General features: G+C 33.6%; 1 long non-coding RNA gene across 1 annotated transcript; it reads right to left on the bottom strand.

Moving 5' to 3' along the window:
* Nucleotides 1-4,087: 4,087 nt before the first annotated feature.
* On the bottom strand, nucleotides 4,088-6,226 carry LOC112422620 (uncharacterized). The gene is made up of 3 exons (XR_003013095.2): nucleotides 6,070-6,226; nucleotides 5,880-5,974; nucleotides 4,088-4,356 (listed from the first exon to the last, which is right to left on the bottom strand). It is a non-coding gene; the product is annotated as an uncharacterized lncRNA (long non-coding RNA).
* Between the last annotated feature and the right edge of the window lie 18,327 nt (nucleotides 6,227-24,553).

Here is a 24,553-nt window from a genome sequence, read left to right on the forward strand (position 1 = left end):
AAAATGTGTATTTTTTAAAGTGACAATAATGGTATGATTTGTGGATTAATTTCAAAAGTAAAGAAATAAATTTTTAAGTGTTTGACATTTTTCAATAAGTGTTCCTCTATACATACCGATCACATATTTTATTTGCTGATGATTTATGTCTTTTTTAGATGAATATTACTTAATATGCTATATATGATTTGTCGGTCTGATAGTATTGTGGTGTGAGCTAGATTGTATACGATGAATGATTGTCCCTACCTGAAGCACAAACAAGAAGTTAGAATGAAGTTTTCTATAAAGTGTGTAAACAAGAACAAGTCATATGAAAGTATTGGGGGTTGTGTAGTTTAAATGGTTTGAACAAATTGTTGAAGGAGTTGGAGGAGTTAAAAGACTAAGATGGTGAAGGAGAAAATATAAATTTAAATCTGATTATTAATTTGTTTATAAACCTCTAAAAATAATAATTTGTCTATTAGAAATAACCATTATTGTCACTTTAAAAATACACATTTTTCCCTATTTTGATGTATATATGCATGTAGTTTTTCGAAACTCCAAAATTAAAAGTTAGCTTTAATATTTAACTATTAATTGTTTGTTTTTAAGAAAAAAATAATATAAATTTTTAAGTTTGGGGGGCATTTTGCACATAAGTGCAAAACTTCAGGGGGGGTATTTGCAAAACGTAATGTTCACTAACAGAAAAATTTGACGGAGGGGGTAAATTGACTAACGTTGTGAAATTTCAGGGGGGTAATTGAAGTTTTGTGAACTTCAGGGGGGTAATTGATAAAACTTACAATTTCAGGGGGGAAATTGACTATTTACTCATAAATGTTGTCTTTCCATATATATATATATATGGAGTGGAGAAAGGGAAAGTGACGGGAGAAGGGGGAGAGAACGTAACACAACGAAATTGACGGGGAGAAAGGAAACGATGGAACGAAATTGACGGGAAAAGAAAAGGAGGAATCAAGGAACGGCGCCTCTCATCCTCTTCGTCAAATCTTAGTTTTTCTTAGGTAATTTCTCCATCCTTCGTTTTGGTGTTTGCAAGGCTGACCGGAGTACTGTTTTCTTCATCATGGAGTTAGGATTAAATGACATTAAAATGTCAAAGTTAATTTGATTCTAAATTTTAGCCATTGATTGATTGTAATCAAATGATGATATTGATTAAGTTAAGGTGGTCACGTGATGACCATGCTGCCGTCAAGTCTAAGTTTTGGTCCTCTTTCTCTCATTTGCTCCCATCTCCACGAGTTAGTGTGTTTTTGATTTGACCTCCAATCTCCTTAGTTATCTAAAAAAATGATCAAGACGTGATGTTTGGAAAAAGGCAAAAACATTATGTTATACATGACCTTGATTATAGCTCTATAACAACAAATACTACATAAAAATAAATACTTCATATATATTCTAATTGATATGTGATGCATAAAAATGAATACTACATAAAAATAATATCAACTATGATTGATTACTGTTAGTGGCTATGGATTGAGAGATTAAATGTGATTGATTGCGGTAACAATTTATTTGATTTGAATGAATCATCTGTTTTCAGTTGTAGCTGATTAGGTATTGGTAAAATAGTGTTTTATAGCCGATGATAGTGTCAAAAGATGTTAGCTTTATCATTGTTCTTATCGTAGTTGTTGTTATAAATGAAGCATGAACTGGACATGACACACACTGACACATAGAAAGGAGTTTCAGAAAATAATCATAGAGATAGTTATGTATATCGATGCTTAACATCAGACAGACTACCTGAAGATTACTATTTTGGCGGCATTCCTCATAGATTTATATCTTCGGCTAACAACATAACTAACTTTAGAGCAAAAGCTTAACTCGGTTCTTTCTGGGAGCTAGTTTCACAGTTTCAACTAGGAAGAATTGCATATAAACTGGACAAAATATAAATATTGCTATTGAAACCTGAAACAAGTAAGCTATAATTAAGATTCATAACCTAATAAGAGGGTGAGTAAAGTATTGGTAATTCACCAGCTCCTCAACATAAAGAGAAGAATATGCAGACTATGAAAAAGAGGGTGAATAGAGTCATTGGTGAAAGGATACCGATTGAATTCGATGTATGAACCAAAACGCCTTTAGGGGAATACAGAAGAAAAATTCAAAAGTCATGTGGGTTCCATTGCTAGAAGCAAAGTTAGTATTTTGGTGAATCATTGGGATCTTATAAGCGGACTATTAAAGACCAGATTTGAGAAGATATCATGGTATTACTATTTACGATTGTCAGTTGTAACACTTAATTATATTATTTCCGTACACTAACTCTTTTATCTGCTATATAACACAGGAACAATGGGATATTCCAAATAATACTCATGATATTTATAAATTGAAAGACAAATGGCTATCCTATGCGTGTGAACGCAGGAGGATCCTTCCATTCTACTTTGTTGGACTTTAAGAATAATTAGTTTATCAATTAAATTTATTTATAGTATTTCTGTTAATTATTGTGTGTTATTTATAACAGGAGAAAAGAAATAGGGGGAAATTGATTCAGGCTCATAATAGATGCCCCCACAGCTTGTCTCGTGGAGGATATGAGTTGCTTGAAGAAAAGATGATGCAGGAGAAAATAAAACAAAGACAAGAATCAATTGAAGACTCATAGCTGCACCTCCATCCCCACCAACACGCCATGAGAAGTGGATAAGGGCACGACAAAAGTCATCAGGAGAGTACATGTCAGAAGAAACACGTTGTATCGCCGATAAAATCGTAAGTAAAATGCAACTCTTTAGATAAATGCTAAGATGTATAACTGTTAAAGTTATTGGTATTATGTTTTTCCCCAGTTTTGTTAAGGTGCATGTGTTTGTTACGGTGCATTCTGCTTCATCAATCCCTATATGATCTGATGATCATGAAATTACATAGGTAGTTAGGTACATACATCAGTTTGGAATTTAGCATGAAATTATGAGTGTGGCTACTTTATAATGATACATATGTTGAACATTGTACAGCTGGTATTGTAGACTTATGGGATATGGTGTGTAATTAAATATTACAATAATGTGTTTCTTATGTTTTTTTAAAGTTAATTTGATATTATAATATGTTATCATTTTTTTTTTCCAGATTTTTGGAGACAAAGATCTGTTTACTGATGATGAAATGAAAAATGTTCAAGAACGCTGTGCAAGTTTGATTTTGGAAAGACTTTGATGTAATTTAATTATGTCAATAACTATGCTTTGAAACAATGTTTAGCATTTGTTTAGTTTTATGATATTGTAACTTTGGATTTGTTTGATATTGTAACAGTGACATGTTTGATATGAAATTTGATCATATGATATTTCATATTAGTGGCTATGTTCATGAGATTTTTGATTATTATATTAAATTCGGTACCATAATCGTGTTTTTTAAAAAAATAAAAATAGAGAGATTTTAAATGGGGTGAACCGATTTAAATTATCAGTTTTGTGACTCTTGTTAACCTTTTTTAAATGGGTTCAACCGATTTCAATTAAAGGATTTTAAATGGGGCGAACTGATTAGTAGATTTTAAATCGGGTAAAAGGTGGAGACTTAAAATCAAAGACATTTTTTTAAATCGGCCACCTATAAGTCGGATCATGAACCTATTTAAAAAGTCATTTTCACCCCATTTAAGAAGTATTTTCTATACCAGTGCATGTGTCTCCGACATCTTGATCTTATCTCTTCATAAACTATTTTAATTTCTGCACTCAAAACTAATGGCTTTGCAATCTCAAATATGCCAAGGCCACTAAATTTGTAATGAATATGTTGAATCCTTCAATCATCTGGAATGTAACCAAGTGTCATTCCCATCTTCGACACAAAGTCATCTCCTGTCGAATTGATTATGTCGAAATTGCAGGCTAACACACTTATACATTTTTCTTAATGTTTGAAGTGATCCAATGGCTCACTCTTTGTGGGATGGAGGGAGTATTTTGTAATTTATGATAACTAATGTTGTTTGTAACTCATTTTCAAAAAAATATGAATTTTATAGTACCGTGTTTAATGGTAATATAATTTTTTCATATAAATTATTTAACATCAATGAAAACATATAATATAACTTATTTATCTCTATTACAGTCAAGAGGACCCGTGTTCCCGTACATCACACGTGTCGAAAGTTTAGTGATAACAACGATAACTTAACAAAATAAAATAAAATAACATAACACCAAAATCCATAGGAATTTAAAAACCAATAAGACACTCAAAAAATAAAGCTGCGCGCATGTCCTCGAATCCTCCTTAACAATTGCTACTCCACCTATTACTTGCCATGTCAATTGGATTATAATTTGGATTAAAGTATGTCTACAATAAGACACATAAAAAAGATGTTAGTACATATTAAATTATGTTAAGGCTTTGTTTGTGAGTTTGGAAGCGAAAGGAAGGGGTTAAAAAAGAAAAAAGAAAAAGGAGTAAGTGGAAGTAATATAGGACACTAGAGGATGGGTTTAGGGAGACTTATTTTTCTTCAAAATATAAAATCCTCCTTATTTTGGGGAACTAAAAATTGTATTGAAAGAGGGTTTTTGGGGGTTTAAGAGTGTTTATATGTATTTTTCAAATTTAATACATGTTATTATAATATTCTTAAAATTAAAAATATATTAATCATAAGCATTCATTTATCATTCTTTATAAAAATACTCTTTTAAAAATGTAAAAAAAAATTCAATTTTCTCCTATATTTTTATCCTCCCAAAGCCCTACTTTCCCCTCCCCTATAAACTCTCAAACAAAACCTAAAAGAATAAGCCATTAAGTAGATGAATAATCACAAAACATGAATCAACATATAAAGCATCACAACAATCATAACAATATAGTAATACATAATTTAACATATGGCAATTAGATTCTCAACATGCATTATTGAAAATCATGTGGTGCATTCCAAGTTCAGAAAAATATAAAATAAGAGGTTAAGTTATATATCTTATATTGTAACACCACCAATAGTTTAAATATCTTCATAGTTTGCATTTTGAATTAAATGATGTTATTAGATAACTATTTAAGGTAGTTGTACAAAGAAATCCTCAAGATAACACTTTAAAATGTAATTTAAAATTAATTGATTTACATTTTTGAGTTCAAAAACTCAATTCTATTTTTCTTAGATGATATATCGAAGATATAGGTTAAAATTAACCTTAAACAACTCTATGCCATTAAAATCAATGAAGGTTATACAGGGCACGTTTGGATTAAGCTTATTTGAGCTTATAAAAAACAATTTATGCAAATAAATAAGTTTTTATGTAATATTCATAAGTTTTTAAATATAATTTATGAAAAAACAGTTTATAAGTATACAATTTCCGTTAATGATAACTTAAAAATTAACATAAAAACTTATTTATTTGCATAAACTGTTTTGCTTAAGCTCAAAATAAGCATAATCCAAACGGTCCCTACAACACTTTCTAAACATAATCAGCAGACTTCTATAACTATCAAATAAGTTGAAGGGTAGGATATATATCGATGTGTGAGAGAAAACATAAAAGTAACAATATTATGATAAACAAAGAAATTTAAATGATTCAAAATAATTTTTTTTTTTTTCAAATTATAATTCGCTTTACAATACCAATGAGACATTAGTATTACATTTTTAATTATATTCTTAATTAGTTATTACTGATCTCTCTTCTTTCACTTCTTTAATTTATCTTTTCCATATCGTTTATTAAGAACAATTTTGTAAAACAACTCACAATATATCTTTCTCAAATAAAAGTAATTACATTTTTTAATACGCATGAAATAACCAAAACGTCATATAATTTAGAACGATGAAAGTGTAAAATAATTTCAGTACCTACCTTTTATTTGCACCAACATTCAATTTGACTACAATAAAGGTTTTGATCCTCGGGACAAGGTATGCGTTGAAAATACATGTGATAATCATGCTTTCCTGCAATGCAAAATAAAAATAATGAAATATTTCGAAAAGCAGAGCTACAAATGTTTGTTTTTGATAAATACAAAAGAATATGAAAATAAGTTTACCATCAACATTGATAACAACAAGAAATAGAGAAATAAAAAGGAGTATAATATAAACAAACTTGAGAATTTCAACCATTTTTTTCCCCACCATTTCACGCAACAAATAAAATTTTGTTATTCAATTTATACAGTTAAAAATCTTCTGCTATGTTTTATTTGCAAGAAACCCTTTATTAAAATTAAACTTATTTTTAAATGTCTCTTAAATATATTGATGTACTATGTTCGCCCCTTTAGCACATATAATTGATCATTTGATCTTACAAGAAATAGGAAATTTCACAAAATAAATAAGAGTGTAAACAGGTTAATCAACAGTCAGAGCTTCAAATCAATGAATACATAAATACAATTTAGAATATCATTATAATTTATTAAATATAATTTTTTTGACTATTATATATGTCAAAAAAATCCTATGTTATTACTTCAATTAAAATAGTTATCAAATGCCTGTGAATTATATAGAAAAATCACATTTATCCCTTTTATTTTTGGGTTAGTAGTGCTTTACACCCCTGTAATATAGGTCATTTATGGGTTTGGCCCCGGTAAAAATTTTGTTTTGGAATAGGCCATTCAAAAAAGAAAATTTATGGAAAAAAATTCTAAAAATGGCCTATTAGGGGTGTATTCGGGAAAAAAATAATTTTATAAGGACAAAAACCAAAACAAAAATTTTAAAGGGGCCAAATCCAAAAATGACATATATTACAGAGGTAAAATACTATAAACCCTTTATTCTCTCAATTGATAAATTCACCTTATTTTCAAGTTGAGATAAAATCTTGATCCTCATAATAGTTAATTCGTATTGGGTTAATCTTTTTTTTTTTTTGAGAGCGTATTGGGTTAATCTTGAAAAATGATTCTAAAATAAAAAACACTTATTCTGATCCCTTAATATAAGATTCTTCTTATTTTTTGACTCTATAATATACATGTAGTCCAAAAAGGTGACATAAAGGTTGAATTTTTCATGATTTATTTCAGGCATGTATAGGACGTTAAAATATAACTTTATAGATACAAAAATTAGATTTTTTTGACTAAGGAATGATTAATAATGAATTTTTATTCCCCGTAATTTTGAATTTCTTAAACAATTCATAATTAATTCGTCTATCATTTAAAAACTTGAAAATTTCATGGTGGCGGTTCTTATGATGTTCTAACTTTGTCTACAAAGTTAAGGAAAGAATCTTGACATGTGAATATACGTTTACTCGGAACAAAATTACTATTTTGGACGTTTTGATTGCAAAATAGATCGATTATGTAACTTGTTGTTTTAACTTAAAGATTTTAACCTTCCTCCCCTAAGTATTTCATTTTGTTTGCTTAGAAAAATCAATATTTGTGTGTTATTTTGCGAAGGGATCCGAGCGTGAGAGTTCTAACTTAAACGCAAGATATGTGTTAGAATCGTTTCATATCCAAGAGATTGTTTATCTGAACGTTTGTCCGAAGTTGTCTTTCGAACGAATAACGGTGGATGAACGAAAAATTCAATTTATGTTCAATGCCATAAGGTATGAATCGGCTATCGCGAGCTAGGGTTCTACCTAAACATATCCAAAAAGAGATGTCGTAGACGTGAGCAGATATACTGAGGCCCGAATGATTCTGTTTGTATAGATTTCATTCGTCCTTTATATTTTTCGATTTGGAGTGGCACAAATTTCCGCCTCCATTGTAGATGCTCGTTTGTGAGAGCGTTTAGTTCGTTAGTATGAAATTTTGATATCGGTTGTATGTACAATAGAGTGGTTAGCCTAATTTCTTTTATAGTTGTAAAACCTATTGAGCTTTTCCGCGTTCCAAGTTATAGCGAGTTTCCATTTGGATTTTGTAGGGGCCCTCCCAGTTATTGGCGAGTTTCCATTCTTCAGAATCTTTCTGATTTCATCCGAGAACTAGATCACCTACTTCGAATTCTTGTTTAATTACCCTTCTATTGTGTTGAGCAACAATTTTTTGTTTTAGTGCTATCTCTTTTAGGGCCTCTTCAATTCTGATTTCATCGGCGAATTCGAGTTCCTCTCTCAGGGTCTCTGCATTAGCGTAAAATTTATGGCAAGGGTACGAGTCGTTTTCATCAAGTAATATAGTGATAAGTAATGTATTGTATCTATAGGGATTGTCCTTTCATCCGAACAATTCTTGTTACTTATTTTTGTCGGTTTGACAGTATAAAAGTTAGGATGCAATTTTTATTTGTTTGCAACAAAGCAAGTTTACCTGTTTTGGTTGCAGAAAAGTAAGTAGCGGTTATGATTCTCTCTCTATATATTCGTTGTTGGATATTATGTAAAATAAATGTCGCGTTTATTTATCTTAGGCAAACTATACAAATGATGAGGCCGTTTGGAATTCCTATTTAAGTAGGGCATCACCTGACCCAATGGGTACCTAATTAGGTTTATCCCTCCAATGGCCAACTGCACCTGCTGATCGCACGGTGATCCTTACCTGCGGGGTCTTGTTAATTCAAAGGTAATTGAAACGTAAACTTTGTATTGGCTTTCCAGTGTTTCCCAAGGAAATGAAGACCAATGTTCCCTTAGATCTACCCATCTATGAATCTTAGGACACTCATAGCACACTCTATCTACGCTTACATAGTAGTTCTACAAATGGGCAGCCCTAATCTACGTCTACCTTAATAAGGGTTTCAAGAGAATGGTCTTACTAAGTTATAGCTTTAATTCAGACAGCTGGGTGCATGTTTCCCTAATTATTAACTAGTTAATTCCTAGCTTCGGTAATGCACCACACGACCCAATGGGTATCATCCACTAGGTACCTACGTCTAGGGTCAACATTTCTTATGGCATCTTTAGCTAATTAATAATCATTTACTTCCTAGATAGATAGTTATCAGTAAAAGGATATAAATATCAAGATATAAGCATCCAGTTAGTGATAACAATATTAAGAAGGGATGCTTCAATTGTAAGAAGCCTGGACACTTCATTGCTGATTGCTTTGATCTTCAGAAGGAGAAATCAAAGGAAAAATCAAAGAAATCAAGCTTCAACACAAGGAAATTCAGATAGCAGATCAAAAAGAGTTTAATGGCGACCTAGAAAGATTTAGACAGTGATTCAGACTCTAAAAAGGAAGATTCTGAAGATGCTAAAGTAGTTTTTGGGTTAGTGGCTACTATGACTTCAGAAGCAGATTCTAATTTAGATTCTGAAGATGAAAATGAGATATGTCTAAGAGCAAAAGTAAAGCAAAAATCATGGTGCCTAGACAGCGGTTTCTCAAGGCATATGACAGGAGAGAAGTCTATGTTCCTCACCCTTACAATGAAAGAAGGAGGAAATGTGAAGTTTGGTGGCAGCCAACCTGGCAAGATCATTGGTACATGAACTATTGGTAACTCCTGTATCTCAATAAATAATGTGTGGCTGGTAGATGGTCTTGAACATAACCTTTTAAGTATCAGTCAGTTTTGTGATAATGGTTATGATGTGATGTTTAGAAAGACCAGCTGCACAGTAATAAAAAAGGATGACAAATCCAAGGGAAAGAAAGTAGAGAATGTCTATAAAATTAACTTCTCTGAACTGGTTGATCAGAAGGTAATTTTCCTTCTATCTGTGAATGATAAGAAATAGATGTGGCACAGAAGGTTGGGACATGCTAATTGGAGATTAATCTCTAAGCTTAGTAAGTTACAACTGGTTAAAGGCTTACCTTTCATTGATTATCATTCAGATGCACTTTGTGGTGCATGCAAGAAAGGGAAGATTGTGAAATCATCTTTTAAAACAAAAGACATTGTCTCAACTTCCAGACCCTTAGAATTACTTCATATTGATTTATTTGGACCAGTTAACACTACATCCTTATATGGAAGTAAATATGGATTGGTCATTGTTGATGGTTATAGCAGATGGACTTGGGTAAAATTCCTAAAAAGTAAAGATAATGCATATGATGTATTCAGTAGCTTCTGCACTCAAATACAATCTGAAAAAGAAATGAAAATTTTAAAAGTCAGAAGTGATCATGGTGGTGAATTAGAAAATGAGCCATTTGAATTTTTTTGTGAAAAACATGGAATTGTCCATGAATTCTCTTCTCCTAGAACTCCACAACAAAATGGGGTTGTAGAGAGAAAGAATAGAACTTTACAAGAAATGGCTAGAATCATGATTCATGAAAACAATTTTGCTAAACATTTCTGGGCAGAAGCAGTGAATACATCATGTTATGTCCAAAATAGAATCTATATCAGACCTATCTTGGAGAAAACAACATATGATCTCTTTAAGGGAAGAAGACCCAATATCTCTTACTTTCATGAATTTGGATGTACCTGTTACTTTCTAAATAACAAGCTCTACCTAAAGAAATTTGATGCCAAGGCCCAAAGAGGAATCTTTTTAGGTTACTCTGAAAGGTCAAAGGCATACACAGTGTATAATTCAGAGATACTATGTATTGAAGAATCAATGCACGTTAAATTTGATGACAAAGAGCCTGGAAGTGAAACTCCAGAGCAAGATGAAAGTTTTGCAGATATACAGGTCGTTGAAGACATTTCAGAACCTGATCAGAAAGCTGAATCTGAAGAAAGTCCAGAAGCACAACCCACTACAGAACCTGAACGAACCTCAGAAGCACAAAATGAAAATGCTTCTGAAGAAACTCACGATGACTCTCAGCAAGTAATTCAATCCAAAAGTACATTCAAGCACAAGTCTTCACATCCTGAGGATCTAATCATTGGAAACAAGGATAGTCCTAGAAGAACAAGATCATACTTCAAACAAGAAGAGTCTATGATAGGATTATTATCAGTGATTGAACCTGCCACAAATGATGAAGCACTTTCAGATGATGGATGGATATTAGCTATGCAAGAAGAGCTAAATCAGTTTCAAAGAAATGATGTGTGAGATCTGGTACCCAAACCTCAGCAGAAGAACATTATTGGAACAAAATGGGTATTCAGAAACAAGTTGAATGAACAGGGTGAAGTAGTCAGAAACAAAGCTATACTTGTTGAACAAGGTTACAGTCAACAAGAAGGTATTGAGTACATTGAAAAATTTGCTCCAGTTGCAAGATTGGAAGCAATCAGGTTACTTCTATCCTATGCAGTAAATCTTGATAAAAAATGATTTTAAAAGAGGTCAAGTTGACACAACACTCTTCAGAGGGACTCTTAAGAAATACATTCTGGTTGTGCAGATATATGTTGATGATATAATATTTGGTTCTACTAATGCATCTCTTTGCAAGGAATTCTCTAAGTAAATGCAGGATGAATTTGAAAAGAGCATGATGGGAGAATTGAAGTTCTTCCTTGGAATTCAAATCAATCAAAGAAAAGATGGAGTATATGTTCATCAAACAAAATATACAAAGGAGCTTCTGAAGAAGTTCAAGCTGGAAGATTGTAAAGTGATGAACACTCCAATGCATCCAACTTGCACCTAAAGCAAAGAAGATATTGGAACAAAGGTAGACCAGAAGCTGTATATAGGTATGATTGGTTCTTTGTTATACCTCACTGCATCTAGACCAGATATTTTATTCAGTGTATGCTTGTGTGCAAGATTTCAGTCAAATCCTAAAAGAATCTCATTTAACTGTTGTTAAGAGAATCTTCATGTATTTGAAGGGAACAACTAATCTTGGACTGCTCTATACGAAATCCCTAGATTATCAAGTGGTTGGATTTTGTGATGCTGATTATGCTGGTGACAGGATTGAATGAAAATAAACCAGTGGAAACTGTCAGTTCCTGGGAGAGAATCTGATATCATGGGCTAACAAAAGACGGGCAACCATTGCTATGTCTACAGCAAAAGCATAATACATTTCAGCTGCAAGTTGTTGTACACAACTACTTTGGATGAAACATCAGTTGGAAGACTATCAGATAAATGCTAACAGTATTCCCATCTTTTGTGATAATACTACTGCTATTTGTTTGTCAAAGAATCCAATTCTACATTCAAGAGCCAAGCATATATAAATCAAACACCACTTTATCAGAGATTATGTTCAAAAAGGAATTTTAAATATACAATTCATTGATACTGAACATCAATGGGCTGATATATTTACTAAGCCTTTAACTATGGAAAGATTTGATTTTATAAAGAAAAATTTGAACATGCACTTTGTGTCTGATTAAATTTGCTTCCTCCTGAACTAGAAGATAAGTTCTGAAGTCTGTTCAGAAGCTATGGTCCATCAGAAGCTCTTAACTGAGATTCTGAGGAAAATGTGCTTCTGAAGATGATGTCAGCACTTTAACTTCAGACGCTGAATTCTTTGCTCCTGAATAGCAAAGTTAGTGGAAACACTTAGACAAAATACACACTACTCACTTCACAACCTACACTTTCATCTTCTCAAACTATTTTCTGCGAAGTAAGCGCATTCAAAATCCTTAGAACCCTAAAAATTCATCTTCATCATCTATGGCAACTTCAAGCTCAGTTCCTGAATCATCATCAAACATGCAAGAAGCTTTTCCAGCTTACGAAATTAAAGGAAGAACCATGTCTCTGGAAGAATGGGATTTGAAGATTCAGAAAGAAAATCTAGTAGACTTCACGTCTTTGGTGTTCCATGGTTGTGACATCAGAAGATTCTATGAAGCACAAGACTTAATAGATTACTTCAATATGTTGAATGGACTAACATATCAAACGCTGGTAAGGCACTTCTAGGTGAGAGCAAGTGTCTACGACAAAGAAGCTGCTAAGGTGGAAGAAGTAAAAAAGGTTATAGTCAATCCAGAGCTAAAAGGGAAATCTCGTGAAGAAATGGGCTTAGAACCATTTGTGTGCACAGAGATAAGGTCTAGGCATCATGGGCATTCCGGTCCATATTTCTGAAGACATCATTGCTTTCGTCCTCAGAAGAACTATTGAAGGAAGGTACAAAGGTGGTATCAGAAACATCAAAACAAGACCTTGGAATGAAATAGTTCATCAATCCTTATCAACAGCACAGAGAAGGGTGTCTATGCTAACTTAAGTATGCAGAAGAAGTTGATGCTGAAGATTCAAAATGAAAATCTGCTACCAAAAGGTGGTGGCAGTGATCAACCCTCACTTGAGCACAAGATCTTCCTCCACTTCTTCATAACTGGAGAAAGAGAAAATGTTCCAAGATACATCTTCAGGCATATGATCCAGCAACTTAGAGAAAGCCAAGAGAAGAAAAGATGCTGGGTTCCATATGGAAGACTCATTTCAGAAATCCTTCATCAAGGAGGGATCCTGAATGCTCTCAGCAAAGTAAACTTCTTTATTGATGAGCAGCTAGGGACTGAAACCGGCAAACTCATAAATGGAAGCACACCGAAGGATATGAAGCTGATCAGCAAGACTGATTACAAAAAGTTGAACTCAGACCTGAAAGAGTCTTTTGCTGTATCAAATTTAATGCGAGACTTTCCTCCCATCTGCAAGCAAGACCCTCTGGATGTCCAGATGAATTATATCAAGGATCATTTTGCATCAATAGGCACAAAGATTAATTTGGAAGATGTGCCTGAAACTCTGTATTGTGGAGCTCTTCTAGTTGCTAGGAGCAGGAAGACTAAGAGGAAAGCTATCAGCAAAGATGATTACTTGGAAGATGCTTCTGAACAGTCTTCTAAGAAGGCCAAGAAAGTAAAGAAGGAGAAGGCCTCTTCTGAAGTAAATGTTGGTTCGTGTGTACCAACTATTCAGGAAGAAGTTCAGGACCTAGATGCTGAAAGAATTCTGAATAAAAGGACCCGAAGTGGTAAAGAAGTTGCTTCCTCTCAAATTGCACCTAATCAGCCTTCTATACCTAAGAAGAAGAGAAAGCAGGCTATCAGGAAGTTAAAGGTGACAACAGTTGCTGGTGAAGAAGAAGAAATAGATGTTGCTACTAATCTTGTCACAAGAGAGGTAAGGAAGAAGAAAGCTGAAGATGCTGCTATACTCCAGAAGGCCTTGGAGTTGGCAAAGCAGATTAAAATCCCTGCATCCAGCATAGCAAGGGAAAATGCTGGTGCAGATGCTCAAGAAGTGATAAGGGCTGCTGAAGTTGTGCAAGAGTTGGTGGCAACTGAAGCTGGAAGCTTGTTGGATATTGCTGCTGGTGTATTAGAAGCTGCCATTCCAGAAGCTTCAGAAGGTATTCCTGATTCTCAACACACTAATAATTTAATTATAGTGGAATCAGATTTAACCCTATGCATATCCTCTCAATACACCTCATCTACATCCACATCAGATTTAGATGATGTACCATTAGGTTAGATATACACAACTATTCACAAAGGCCTTTCACCATCAACCAAAACCTACAAAAAGCCTGGTGTCAACTGTAATGCCCTATTTTAATATTTAATTATTTTATTGAGTTTATAGTCTATTTTTATGAGTTATGTGATTTATATGATTTGTTGTAGAAATATATGTTATTTTGTGTAAAAATATATGTTATTTGGTAAAGAAATATTATGTTATTTGTTGTAGAAATATATATGATTTGTTGTAGAAATATGTATGATTTGTTGTAGAAATATATGTTATCTAGTGTAGAAATATATTTCTTATTTGGTGTAGAAATATATATATATATATATATATATATATATATATATATATCTTATAGAAATATATTTGTTATTGAGATATAATTGTTATTTGTTATATAAATATTATATATATATATATTAGAATAGAATATTGAGATTTCGGTAGGCAATCTAATATATTTCTGTACTGAATAATATATTTTTGTACTTAATATAATATATTTTGGTACTCAATTGATATATTTAAGTACTAGATCTAATAGGTGCATTACTTGTTTCCAAAGTTTCTCATTTATTAGTTGTAAACTATCTCTATAAATAGGGAACTCACACAGTGCATTCTACACACCGAAATTCACAGTTGATGCTTCATGTGCTTTTCTTCTCTTCTCCCTCTTTTGACTTGTGTTGACGAGTCTTTCTTCTTTATATACTCCCTTCTGTCCCTTCGGAATTAAAAGTGTTCTTAAGACCATAATCCCTCTTCTGTTTAATGTCCTTTTAGAGAAGAGAAAGCGGTAGAGTCCTTCGTCGATCAATCCAAGGTAAGGGTGGGACTAGCCTTCAATAATTCTAAGTGTTTTAATTCTGAAAATTATATTTAACATGTTGTAGGTTTAGTTTTGAGGATTTGGGAATAAGGGTTAAAAGTGATAAATTGTTGATTATATGATTCAAACCTTGGGTAATCTTAACCATAGAGCTTGGGTAATGTTTTGGGTCATCTTTTATGTGGTTTTGAGTGCCTTAACATGTATAAAAATGGTTAGGCAAGTTTTTGGATCAAATTTGGGCATAGAGAAGTTAAAATTGGGATTTTGGGGTGAAAAATAGATTTTTCCCGAGTTGCTCTTTGACAGCATGTCCTATTTCATGTTCTTGCGTCTTTTCCACACGTTTTAGTTTTGAATTGGCCTTTGGTGTAAACATGAAATTTGTAGATAATTGAGTTAGCTTTCCAGTGGCTTTGGTTTGACCTGAAAATGATTTTTGGTTCGTGAGATATGATGAAAATACTCCAAGTAGGTCTTAGTGAAATTTTATGAAAATTCAGCATGTCCTATTTAACATGTGTGGTGATGGATCTAATTTGGTTGGACGTGAATATCTTTGTTGAATAATTTAAGATACATATATTATGTGAATATTGTATGATATAGAAATAATGTTGTTTATGATTGATGATTTATTATATGAATGTATATGTTGATGAATATGATTTAATGTTGATGGTAATGTAATATATTTGTATATGCATTATGTGAATTATATAAGATGTTTAGTTGTTGTTGATTATCATTTGATATTGTTATATCTTGTGATGTTTACGTGCTGCCTATGTTGCTGTTGTTGGTTATGTGAAATATTTATATTCGTTATGTGGAAAATGTATGATGTTTAAGTTGTTGATGCTTCTCATTAATATTGTTATGTTGTGAATTGCTCGTGTTGTTTCTGTTGCTGTTGAATATTGATCAAGTTGCAGGTGTTGGTCTAAGTTGTAAAGTTGTAAGTTGTCATTCCAAAGTATCCCAAAGTATTGGAGTCTTAAGTTGTTGATGTTGTCTAAGTTGTAAGTTGTTGTTCCAAATTATTGGATTATATAAGAAGTTGTTGAATTAAGATGTTTAAGAGGTCGAGTCCATGCATTAGCATTTCATTGTTGGGGGCTTGATGCCCTGGAGCTTTGTACTCAACACGTTGGAGCTTTAGCTCATTTAGCGATGGGGGCTTGATGCCTTGGAAGTATATTAATACTTAAATAGCGATGGGGCTTGATGCCCTGGATTGGTACCACATGCATGATTAAGAAGTCGAAGTTGCATTGTCGAGTCAAAGTCGTTGTTGATGAGTTGTCATCCATGAGTTGTTAAGTTGTTGATGAGTTGTCATCCATGAGTCGTTAAGTTGTTGAGTTGTCTTCTACCCATGTGTTGTTAATGAAGTGCTTATGAAGATTATATGTTGTTATGATGCTATATGATGTTGTTTATGATATTGAATATAATGTTATGATGTTGTTTACGATGTTGATTATATGATGTTATTATGATGCTGTATGATGTTGTTTATGATATTGATTATAATGTTATGATGTTGTTTACGATGTTGATTATATGATGTTATTATGATGCTATATGATGTTGATTATGATGTTGTTATGTTGTTATGATACTATATGATGTTGATTATGATGTTGTTTATGATATTGATTATGATATTGTTAAACGATGATTTTTATGAAGTGATGACTATGTTGTTATGCGATGATTTTTATGATGTGATGTTATGTTGTTATAAGATGATCTTTATGATGTGTTGTTTATGTTGTTATGAGATGATCTTTATGTTGTGTTGTTTATGTTGTTATATGATGAATGTATATGATGTGATGAATATGATATTAATGATGACTAGAAGTTGATTGAGCTATTAATGAAGTACTATATGAAGAATTATTATTATTAATTGATGATGTTTAAGTTGTTAAATGCTTTTGATGAATTATATGCTTATATTTATTGAATGTGAAATCTCACCCCTTCTGCTTGGAAATGTTGCCCACCATGGGTAACTTGCAGGTAACCAAGAATAGTTGATGTCGTGTGAGGTCTCTCTCTCGTGTGTCTTAGGTGCTCTGATACGTAACGGGATGGGATTTTGTTGTTGCTTTCTATTCCTTACGTATTATTTTATGAATTATCATGAACATGTTGTTGGAAGAATTTTAAGAGATTTTATGTTGAGGCCCTTTTGCCAAAGTTGTTTAAAAGTTGAATAATTTCTGTGTGAAGTAATAAATATTATGACATTGAATTTTGAAAGATAAATAGTTATTTTATTCCGTTTATGATTTTAAGAAAAGAAGTGTGACATTCCGTTTATGTTGAAATACTCTGATTTATATGTGAAATTTTTAAGTTGGAAAAACGGGGTGTTACATCAACTACAATTCCTTTGAACCTATGATCCCTAGTGCCGATGAAAGGATAGGTAGCATGTCTCAAATGAGAATAGATGTTTGTAAAAACCTACTTCTAATCATCCTTTCCAACCACCTATGATTCAACCACTTAATTTTATCCCTTCTGAAACTAATCCAGAATCAACATCACAACACCCCACTTCAACCAACCAAGAGCGTGAATCATCCAACCCACAAAAAGCCTCTGAGGTAGCTTCAGAAGAAGTTACTTTAGAAAGCCCCCAACAACAATCACCAAAATCACAAATAGCCCAAACAAATATCACTACACCTGAACAAGTTGTTCCTGAACCATCTGCTTCTGAACAAATTGATTCTGATCAACCTACATCATCAGCTATCCCTGAAACTGTCAGTGAACCTGAACCTATGATCACATTAGATGCTTCTAATATTGAGGAAGAGCAAATAAACTCTTCTTCTACTGTGATTATGGAGTCTGGTTCTGATCAACCATCAACTCTAGCTATCCAACTTGTAGTTCCTACCAAACCAAAAATTTATTCTCCACCCACAATGTTTCTTGATTCTACTATACTATCAGATGTGTGTGAGAAAATTTTCAAGGAGCTGAACAATCTAGTTCAAGCAAGGGATAACCTTCTTCACAAGGACAACTATGAAAAGCTCTGGAATAGGCTAAAAGAGAGAGTTGACTTTGTCTTGAGCGAGCTTCAAAGATCATGTATGGATGCTCAAGACTTAGCTCAACAGAAGCTTCAAGACTGGCTAAGAAGTGTGGACAACAATCTACAAGAAGTCAAAATTCTCAGAACTTGGGTGGAAAATCCTCTTTGCCTAAGAGAAAGGAATGCTACAGATTTCATTCCTACTGGTGTGCATCCTAAGGAATTAGATTTGACCTTTCTGCAGAAGATCAACTTCAAGTCTTCCTCTTCTAAACTAAAACTCATGCAAAGGAATGCAGAGCTTGAATCAGAAAACAAGAAGCTAAGGAAGGAAGTTCTTGAACAGAAGCTATTCCTGCTAGAATACAAGTCATCCAAAGAAGCACAGTTAGAAGAAGCAATGGTTAGAGAAGAAAGATTGGTCAAGAGTAATGAAGAATTCAAGCAAGAAATGAATAGAAAAGCAGATGAAACAAAAAAGAATGATGAAACAAATGATGGAGATGATCAAAAAACAAACCCAACCTTAGTTGCACATCATTAGCTTGTTTAGTTTTTATCTATTATTTGTTTTCTGCTCATTGTTTTTATGCTTCTGAATTACTACTTCTGATGAATTTTGTTTTTGCTTCTAAATGAAATGATTATGCTTCTGAACTTCGTTCTTGCTCTGATATATATATATATATTGCTTCTGAATTTATTCATTTACAGAATTTCTCACTATTTTTCTCATCTATTTCTTTTTGTCTTTATTTTATACTTTTTGTTGATGACAAAAGGGGGAGTAGATGTATAGTATTTATAGGCTCTGAGCCCTATTAATTTAATTCTAATCAAGTTAAATTAATAGGACCTTCTTCTAATCTCTTAGTCTATTAATGTGAGATTTTTCTGAGAGTTATTGCGTTTTTAATGAGGAATTTAATTAACATGGATAGAACTCAGGGGGAGCTTACAAACCTCACCTTAAAGTACTATTGGACTCAGGGGGAGCTTACAAACCTCATATCTTTATAGTCAACGTGTTAATTAGATTAACAACAATTAAACATTTTAAATACTAATGTTTGTCATCATCAAAAAGAGGGAGAATGTTGGAACAAAATGTGTTTTACCCTTTGAGAGTTTTGATGATAACAAGGTATTAAAAATTGTCAATTGGATATGCTAATATTTCTTCAAGTGTACAGGACCATAGACAAAATTTGACATCTTAAAAAGGTCTTGGAAGAACAATAGAGAGGAAAGGAATCAACAAAAAGGAAGCTTAAAACGTCTGAAATAAACTGCTCCTGAAGACAAAGTGCTCCTGAAGTAGTGACGTCATTAGAAGCAAGTTCATCAGAAGCTGAAAATCACCAGAAGTTGTAGTTCATCAGGAGATGCAACATAAAGCTTCAAAGGTTGTTCAATGGATTTAATATTGTCTAAGCATTGCAGACGACTGGAAAAGTGAAACAACGACAAGTTTGAAAGAATTTAAAGGCATTGGATGCTTGTTCTTCAAAGAGCGTTAACAAAGTACAATTGTACGAAGTGTACAACCACTACCTCCACTACTCTATTTTTGTCTCTGCTACAAGACAAGAAAAACAGCTCTGCCTGCAACGTTGTTTCTTGAAAATGGGAATGCCTTTCAAATTGATCATTCATAGTACAATAACCATATCAGGAAAAAGATCATTGGTGATTGATCAAAGCTTCAAACGATTCTATTTGGAATGTGCTGCAAATTCACAACGTCTCTTTCACATCTCTATATAAAGAAGTGAAGACTTAGAGATTGGCAAGGACTCAACAACAATTTACAAAGTGCCAAAACTCTGCTGAAATTGTTCTGCATTCAAAAGTTCACTTAGAATTTCTTATCAACTTTCATATCTTAGAAATTCTAGAGTCTTAATAGTTTGTATCTGATTTGTATTGTGAACACCACTGATTGTATATCAATGGTTCAACTGCAAACATTTTGCTTGTAATTCTGTTTGAATTTAGAAGTCTCTTGCAGTTGTGCTTGAGCATTAGAAGTCTCTTGATTGTGTTCAGGAGCATAGGAAGTCTCTTGCAGTTGTGCTTGAGAAATTTGAAGTCTCTTACTAGTCTTAGAAGTGAGCAATTGTAATCAGATATTACATAGTGAAATCTCCTTGGAAATGCAAGGGGGACATGACTGACTTCCAGTTTGTGGAAGGAATCTGTATAAATTGCTTTGTGTCTTTCTTCTCTCTTTCTCTCTCTTTTATCCGCTGCATCTAGTTCTGAACATCACTTCAGAAGTAGAACTCTATCTGCTTCTGATCAGTGTTATTAGCTTAGGTGAAAAATAAGAAAAAGCTAACACAATTCAACCCCCTTCTTGTGTTTTTCTCACCTTCAGGAATGACTGCTTCCGATCCATACGTAAGGGGTCGTTTGATAGCCCATGGGACTGTATGAAGTTCCTCCACCCACTTGGTTTTTGCTTCACTCTGTTCGCTGATTTTACTTGTCCATTTTCTAGGGTATTGTTAGCCTGTATTTTCAGCAGGCTATGATAAATGCGGTCAATGAAGTTTGACCTAAATTTCAAAGGGAACGAAGCAAGCTCAAGTCTCAAGTTCGACAGTGGAAGTGAAGACCAGAGGATTTGCTGATCGAAAGGATGGTTGGACGGAGCGAAGAAGACGTTGAAGAGCGGTTGGCATTTATGAGAGGGGCTAAATGGAGGTTTCTCGTCGAAGAGGCGTTATTTGGAATTCAAATACGCCCGTTGCAGTTATTAGCGGTTACATCTTAAACGTGTCCGTAGGCAGTTACTTAGTATAAGTAGCATTTTCCTCTATGGAAAACGGGTCACAATTCAAACATATCAAAAGCTTACACACTCAAACTATCCACACACACACACACAAAGGAGAAACGAGTAAACAAGTCATAGCGTATGAATATGCGTACCAACTCTTTTTTTTACATTCATTTACTTTAATTCAATTTCTAGTTTAGCTCTTTAGCCTAGACTCTTTTCTTTTTACTTTATCCTTTAAATCCTTTGCATTGATCCATTGAAGATAATCTCGAAGGGTCTCACCCTGTTTCTGGATTTCAACGGTTATATTAATAGTTTGTTAGAATAGTCATCAAACGAAATTGAACAATCAAACACAAACGGTCTTGAGATTTGTTGGATGATCTCGCTCGCCCTCGTCTTGAAACCAATTCAGTAGTTTACCAAAATCTAGGGTAAACAAATTGGCACGCCCAGTGGGACGATTTGTGTTCTTGTCTAAATTTGTTCCTTGTATTCAATCTTCTATGATTTTTGTTGTGTATGTTCTTGAGGAGTAGAAAGAAAATTCCAGATATGGTACGTTCTACTCGCAGTAATAATCCTCCTTCAAGCCCAACAAGGGCATCTATGGATAATTTATCATTAAATATAAATCCACATCAAATTCCACACACAATGTCATCCCATGGCGCGAACGTTGATGAAACGGTGGGGGCAAGAATTTCCGCTCATACATCATCAATCGTTCCCGTCACAACTTTGACGGTTGCAGCGGTTACACAATCTAATGTGAATTTTTCCAATCCGTTAGTTCAAAATCCATGGTCCTTTAATCCGTTAAATCTTAGGAACCAGCCATATGGAATGACTTCATCCCTTATGATGGGTCTCCATAATAGTCCACCTGTTTCAGAGAATTTAATGTAGTTCACCCTCAATTTTATTATCCTACACCGACTGTTTCTGGTTTAAATCCTCAACAAACATTGACCAAATGGAAGATAGTAGCCATGAAATGGTCAATACGTTGGACTCAGCAAATTGGAACGGTGTTTAACCCTTTAATTAGGGATACCCATAACAGTTATTTGGAACTATCAGACCAAATGGGGCGAATCGCTGATTTCTTTGGCTCTCCTCCAAGGCGAAATGTGCAAATACCTCAAGTTCAGAATTATAGGCATGTTTAAATGCTGGAAATCTTATCAATCCAAGGCCCTAACCTATAGTCGAACCACCAGCGCCAGTGGTGCATGAAAGAGTTCAAATTTTGGTTCAAAGGAACCAAGATCCTGATCAAATAGTTAGGCAAGCCCAACAAGTCAATTTGGAGGGTCAAAAAAATATTGCCAACGTAGTCGAAACCCTTTTGACTTAAAATGGTTTCAATTTGGGTCTGCATAGATCTAATTTCGTGTCACCTTTACCCGAGTATGTGACAATGGAGTAATTACCCAGGGGTTGGAAAATCCCTAAATTCACCAAATTTGGTGGAGTAACTAATGAATCCACGGTTGAAGATATCGCTCGTTACTTGACAGAAGCGGGTGACATAGCAAACAATGAGAACTTAAGAATGAAATTCTTCCCAAGTTCATTACCAAAGAGTGCCTTTACTTGGTATACAACGTTGTCTCCAGGTGTAACACCCCGTTATCCCAAACAATTAAATAATAAATAATACATCAGAGTTTAATACCAAACGGGCATGTCACACTACTTTTCAAAATTTCTTAAATAGAATATAAAACTATTTAATAAACGACAACTTTATTGGTTTCACCAAAACCTTGCAGTGGAATATTTTTCATTAAATAACAACAACATCGATGTTTAATTCTCCACTAAACAATCCTGGCATAAAAGCCTCATCAAAATAATTCAACAACTAATAAAAGGGCTACATCAGCATGTTCGAAAATTTGATACATAAGGAATGAAAATAAACAAGTAATCCCCATCCTGCACGTATCAGAGCCCTAGACACTTGAGCCACTACCTACTACTCAGGATCACCTGCAAGTTACCCATAGGAAGGGCAACATTTCCAAGAAGAAGAGGTAAGATTCACAACAATAATAATAGATATAAAATTCATCAATTGAATCTAACACCCTAACATAACAATAATTATTCAATATACATATATATTTCATAATTAACAACATCAACAATAATGGTATTTACAACCAACAACAACAACTCATGCAACTACTCGACAACACCGCTAAGACTCCTCGACAATGCACATGCATGTGGTACCAATTTACAGGGCAGAAGCCCTCACTGAGTTTGAATGGTTAAAGTATTCATCAGGGCATAAGCCCTCACCAATTTGAACAACAAGGTGTTCCAGGGCATGAGCCCTCCCGCTTTGAACGACAAGGCGTTCCAGGGCATGAGCCCTCACCGCTTTATGTTTATGCAATGGACTCCACTTGTGTATATCTACATACAACTAAACAATATATATATATATATATGACTTACAACCCCACAATTAAACAACATGTATGATTTAATTAAATGTAAACATACATCACAATCATCAACAAATCAGCATAATTAATCCAACAATTCCAAAAAAATACACAATTAATCATAATCATGCTCATTCATCAAGTTCATTCAACATTATTCAATTATATAACAAACAGTTCAGATACTGGCAACTCGCCTCACGAGTGCATCTGCTCGCTATGGCGAGCTCAGGAAAAAGGTTACTCGTCGTGGCGAGTACGAGGCGAATGAGAAAAAGGGTGCTCTCGAGAGTTTTGACATTTTTCTCACTAAATCTTCATTTTTAAGCTCCCTATTCATCTTTTTAATCTAAAAATTGTCTCAGTCCTCTCTAAAATCATCGAGGCACTCAAAACTAACCAAATTATACCTTATAACAACAATTTAAAAATCTTGATCTCTCACTCTCTAACTCGCCATGGCTAGTGGTTCTACTCGCGAGGCGAGCCATGAAGTTGCTCACTCGCGAGGCGAGACAAGCTACTCGCCGGGGCGAGCGATAAACATCAATACGGGCAGAATGCAGGTTTTTCCCAAAAATCCCAATTTCCTCAATTTCACTCCCCAAATCAGTTTACAGATGTAAAACTAAATGCTGTATGCAACCAGAACCTATTTCTAACATCAAAATAGTAATTCCTACATTCAATTCACCCAAAAACCAAGAATTCAACTTAAACCCCAACATTCCCAATTTCTACCATAAACTTGTTAAACGAAAATCAGAATTAAACATCTACACTACTGAAGTAAACCTCACCCTTACCTTAATTCAGATGAACAATTGCACAAAAATCTGGTTCACTTGGCTCTTCTCCCTTTTCTCCCAAAACTTGTCTGTTGTACGTGAAACTGCTTTCTGACTATTTCTTTTCCAAACTCCCAATACATAACTCCCCTTTATTTCATTTTACTTCCCCTTAATTCTATTAATTTCTAATTAAATCCCCAACCTAAAAAATAATAATAATTCCCACTTATTCTAATTAATATTAAAATAAACCATATAATAAAATATAACACACCAC

Source organism: Medicago truncatula, chromosome 6, assembly GCF_003473485.1.
Source record: "Medicago truncatula cultivar Jemalong A17 chromosome 6, MtrunA17r5.0-ANR, whole genome shotgun sequence".
Lineage (NCBI taxonomy): Eukaryota > Viridiplantae > Streptophyta > Magnoliopsida > Fabales > Fabaceae > Medicago > Medicago truncatula.